The 5,334-nt window shown below is 42.5% G+C and overlaps 1 long non-coding RNA gene across 1 annotated transcript; it reads left to right on the top strand.

Moving 5' to 3' along the window:
- The first annotated feature begins 885 nt into the window (after nucleotides 1–885).
- On the top strand, nucleotides 886–2,398 carry LOC135399106 (uncharacterized). The gene is made up of 3 exons (XR_010424196.1): nucleotides 886–1,071; nucleotides 1,184–1,402; nucleotides 1,897–2,398. It is a non-coding gene; the product is annotated as an uncharacterized LOC135399106 (long non-coding RNA).
- The last annotated feature ends 2,936 nt before the right edge of the window (nucleotides 2,399–5,334 follow it).

Here is a 5,334-nt window from a genome sequence, read left to right as displayed (position 1 = left end):
AAAACCCCATCTGATTCACTTTTAGCGCAGGAGAAACACGGGAATGCTAAGCCTAACGGCATCTTGCAAGAGGTCCGGTCGTTGAATTGGGCTAAATCACCTCACTTTAGTGAGGTTAGAATAGGTTAGGTTTTACAGATTGGGAGGGGGTCTGGGGGGGGGGCGACCCCCCAGGCACGCACTAGGCGGTGCGGGCGTCGAGACTGTACCTCGGGTTAGATCAGAACGTCCTCAGTAAAGATGGCGGATCGCCTTCAAGAAACGGGCGATAAAATTTAATTTTTATAGGTTTCACGCAATATACGAGGGTCATTCCTGTTTAAAGGGACTCTGACCAGAAACTGTGGGAGCTCTTTCGTACTTGTAGTCGATAAAGCACCCAACAAGGACTCTCCATGCGAAAATTCACGCATTAAAACCCCACGGTTTCTCTAAACTCGAATTTTAAACATTTGACTTCATCCGAGTGCAGCACGCCTAGCGTCAAACCGAGAAAACATACGTTTATATAGGATATCCGTCCCGGCCCACCATCAAGATGACGTCAACACGGGGGCCACTCGCAACACCCACAATTGGCTCAAACGCGTCACGTGGTCACGCAATATCTGTCAATTTCCTTCGTGAAATGGCATTTCTACGTTAATATGTTTTTGTTACAGAGCCTCAAGAAGAAAAATATACCCTGCATTTATCACCTGCAACAGTTTCTACGATTTTCTTTTCAATCTGTACACGGCATTCGATATATGCTTCCGTATCCGGTCAGCTGTAATGGATGCCGTATGCCGAGCTTGCTAACTGCGAACTTGTGTGACTCCCGGTTCATCCTCTTTGTTCGGGTCATTGGGTTGGTGTTGGAGTGGGTCACCATATTCTGAACGTTTCACCTATCGTTGCGGTGTACTGTTCTTGATCTGCTGCGAAGCGACGAACCGCAACGGCAGTCACTCGCCTCAGCGAACTTCTGTCTGCTGCATCTCAAAGGAGCATGGGGACCTGATGATACCTTCAACTAAAAAAACCAAATGTGCTCTCGTGTGGTCCTGACGGAAAAGTAGTATCAACAAGGTTAGCACATTTATTTTTCAGTTCCAAGTCTACGTACTGAAAACCATGCAGGTGCAGTCGATCATTCTCGTAGCTGTTGTGTAACGCGTATGCTTTCTTACATATCCCACAGAACCCTCCACTTTTTCGACCAAGTTATCGTTATGAGATCCTTCTGATGGCTTCTTACTAGGCTATGCCGCTCCGAAGCATTGAGATGACGAAGCGTCGTGGTAGCTGCACCTCTGCCTTCGAAAGATGAATCAGTCATTCCACACTGTGCTTACTGGCTTTGTATAGAGTCTGGCAAATCCGACAGACTTGGACTGCCTTTTTCAAGAAAGTTTGAAATGTAAGTATGTGTATATTGGTTTCACATATCCACCACATATTGAGCGTGTGTATGATTGTACTTTATATGCTACAGCGTATCAGCGTACATTATTATTCAACACGTAGTGTGGCAAACTCGACATCAGTCACACAAAGCCAACAATTGCCTTTTCTTCAATTGCTTATTTTTATCATATCATGTTTTTGTCTATATCTCAATTTACCAACCAACAAAGTATATTATTTTAGTATAATCTGATATTTAACAAGTCACAGTTTTACCATGGTTTTGGCACACTATAGCCCGAGTTGCTTATGCGTCATTAAATTGAATCATCGTCATCTTCAACTGCCATTATTCAATTGAAGTGCCAGGTGGATATAATGATATGGCAAGATATTTTTTTTTGCTGTCATCCTGGAATTGCTAATTTCAGAAGAGTAGTCACCGTGAAGTTTGTTTTCGTTTTCAGAAACATTAAGAGGACTAAAACCAAACACTTTTTCTTTCAGAGCATCCCTTATGCACCTGCATTTCAATTCCAATCTGTATTACAAGAATGACAGACCACTCAACAGAGATGAACATCTGAAAGTGAAAGAGCTGGAATGAAGATACGTTAATCTGTGTCAAAGGTTCTTAGTATGTGTGCGAGTCGAGGACATAGGTCTCAAGCTTACTCCTGTCTCCAGAAGAGGTGACAACTATGCTCCTTCTATCTATTAACCAGCTCCACTTTTTAGGGTTCCCTGTAAACTAATGGAGCACATCATGTACTACCACGTTGTCAACCAAGTTGACTCTGTCAATTTCTTTTTTTAAATTCCAGCATGGCTTTAGAAAAGGGTATTCAGGCAAAACTAACGTAGTGGAATTCGTTCACAGCATTTCAAACTGTCTTGATTTCTGGGTCCATGTAGATGTAGTATTCTTTTTATTTTGTAAGGGCTTTTGACACTGTGCTCTACGCTCGCGTGTTGGCCAAAGTAGCCTAATTAAAATTTGATCCTGCTACCTGGATATGCAGTTTCTCAACTAACCGTAACTGTGGCGACAACTCGTGAGGAGAACCTATCATATCGCCATGCAGCAATGTTATGTTATGTTACAATCGCTTCACATTTTAATCTAGTCGAAAGCAAGGCCTTTTGGTGATCGGTCTTGTATAATTACGTGCCCCTCCGTTATGTAACACCACACTGGGTTCTTCAACCTATGAGAGAGAAATAAATATATTGCCAAGTAAACTGTCTACAAGGCTCGTTATTCCATTTCGCCACACTACCACAAGCAATTGTTAGAGTAGTGGCCCAGGGTATGAAGCTTGCCACTAATCATCATTCAAACAAAGTTCATAATGTAAAATGCTTTACTCAGAACACTGGCTTAACACAACAATTAAGAATAAAGAGAGTAAACGTTTCATTGCCTATCCAGGTGGCATCATCCCTCCAACAGAGAACAATCAAAAACAACATCAAAGGAGTCAAATCGGTGGTCCGCATTCCTTTCATCCAATGTATTTCATACGCTATTTGGAGGGCACTGTGCCCATCAGGCATTTTGACTGTGCATATCAAGTTGAGTGCATAGAATCTGATACAACCTACATTGGCGAGATAGACAAAAGACGTGGGACAAGACTAAAAGAGTCAGGGCTACTAATGCTTAGCTTAACTAAACAGGACCGAATCAGTCTACCACTGCTGTCCTAAGGGACATATATTTTGATGGTGCAGTAACCTTTGCTCATGACTAGCGATGGGACCCTAGAAAGTTCTTAGAATCCTGCTTTATCAGGCGTGATGCTTCAGCCTGTAATACATACCGTGGCCCCCTATCGGATGTGTAAGATTCCCTCTTAGATAGGCTGATGTGCTCATCTTTGGCCTCTGTTGTACTGATGATGCCACCCGGATAGGCGACAAAACGTTTACGCTCTGTTTTTATTCGTTGTGTTGAGCGGTGTCTGCAGTAAAGGACGCTACATTATGAGGTTGTCACCCGGCTTCTGGAATATATTTTCAAATAAAGTTGTTGTTTTACAAAGCTCAATACATTGCAGAAATCATTCTTGTTGCCTATTGTTTGGGGGTGCCATTCTTGCAGTCACATGAAGCACTGAAGGGCCAATTTAAAAAGTAAAGGCAGTCTGATTTATGTTCTTGCAGACATGGCACAGCGTATGTACGAGGTAGCTCCATTTCAGAAGCCTGAGAACACTCAAAGCAATTAGTGTGCTAGCATCAGATATGGTGCACAGCATTACATATTTGCTTATGCTAGGGCAACTAAGAAGGGTGGATAGAAAGGCAGTTACGACCTGTTTCCACAAAAGACACTCAGATTCATTAGCAATTTCCTCCAAGAGAGCCAAGGCTTTTTCTAGATTACTAGAACATGGGTACCTGGTTATAAATAACAAGAATTCATCTACCAGAAGCCAGTGTTTCACACACCCTGCTTTCCATCAACACTATTAAAAGGTGTGACCCCCAAACCTGCACAAAATTCCTGGAGAGTCTTTACTGGACACTGTTGCTGTCCCTCTCACCAGGTGCTCTCTATGAACCCGATTCACAGTTCTGGATGCACTGCCTGAGCTAACTTCAGCATGCTTTCCCAACACGAATGGTAACTGCTATGAGGAGTGTTGTACTTACTGAAAGCAACATGAAATGCTGTACCTTGACAGGTAACGTTGATATCCTTCTTAAGACCGTAGAGAGATGTTCCTTGCTCCCTTTCTTCCAAATCTTACTATCAGACGCAAGCCCACTTGCCACCAAGCCAATGAGATGTGCCTCACAGTCAGTGCAATCAAGGGAATCTATCACTGAGGCTCAGAAAAGCTGTTTTCCATCGGGATCTGATCCAGCACTGAGCCGTGAGTAGCCCCGTGAAAGTACCAGGGTTTCTTCGAATTTTAGATGTGCCAGCATTTGTTTTCCTCCCCTCCTTCTTTTTATGTAGTAACTGATTACTTTAGCCTTGTACTGCTTTGGAGATTGAAGATGCGGAGATGATATAAGAGGTGGAACTAGGCTTTATGCAAAATGAGGCAAAGTGTGACTATGTACAAATCTTCTGAGAATGTCTATGTATCATTCACACAAGGAGAGGATACGTGTTACATCTTTTTCCGGTTTTGATATTTATTTATTTATGAATATATCTCAAAGGCCATTGCAGGCATTACATGAGGGGGGACATCAACATGGGTCACTTAACAAATACGGAAGTTACAAGGAACATACATATTTGGAAGACAAGACTCTATTTTTTGTTCGTTCATCAGTCTTGCTCAAGAAATTGTTCACTGTAGCAATGGTACACAATGTCACGAAAGGAGTGCTCATCTATCATTCCGCAAGACTCATTAAAAAGGACTAGTGTTGTGTTTCAACACAACATGTTGAACTCATGAACCATGCATCATCCTGAGAGCTATAGATTATCCTAAATACAGATGCTGAATTATTTTAAATGTGATAGACGAGCTGTGCGAAGAGGTACCCCCAGTTAGGATCTTGGGTACTTGAAGCCTGTGGCATTTTCTGTGGGAAAGGCTTCCCAGACCCTCTTCACTGCACAGGCTGGGATGACCATGATCTTGTTTTTTCCAAGCTTGTGCCATACTCACCTTGCAAACTGGCGATACGCAGTGTATCTGCATCGTCTACACAGATGTACATAAAATATAGTTTAGGCAAATAGGTAACCGGTTACAGTACAGTGTGTGTGCATTGTCATTTCTACATGCACCTGAGAGTAACTGCAGTTTACCTGCCCACACCTTGTACATTACTACACATACTGTGTTCTTTTAGAACCCAAAATTGTTTTACTTTTCACTGAATCGACAATCAAGAACACTCAATATCGCTAAAAACCTACGCTAAAACCTTATGCACAGGGCAATACATAAAAACGTGACTCAGGACACAGCA

The sequence above is a fragment of the Ornithodoros turicata genome, chromosome 1 (assembly GCF_037126465.1).
Source record: "Ornithodoros turicata isolate Travis chromosome 1, ASM3712646v1, whole genome shotgun sequence".
In the NCBI taxonomy this organism is placed as follows: domain Eukaryota; kingdom Metazoa; phylum Arthropoda; class Arachnida; order Ixodida; family Argasidae; genus Ornithodoros; species Ornithodoros turicata.
This window is presented reverse-complemented; position numbering and strand designations above follow the sequence as displayed.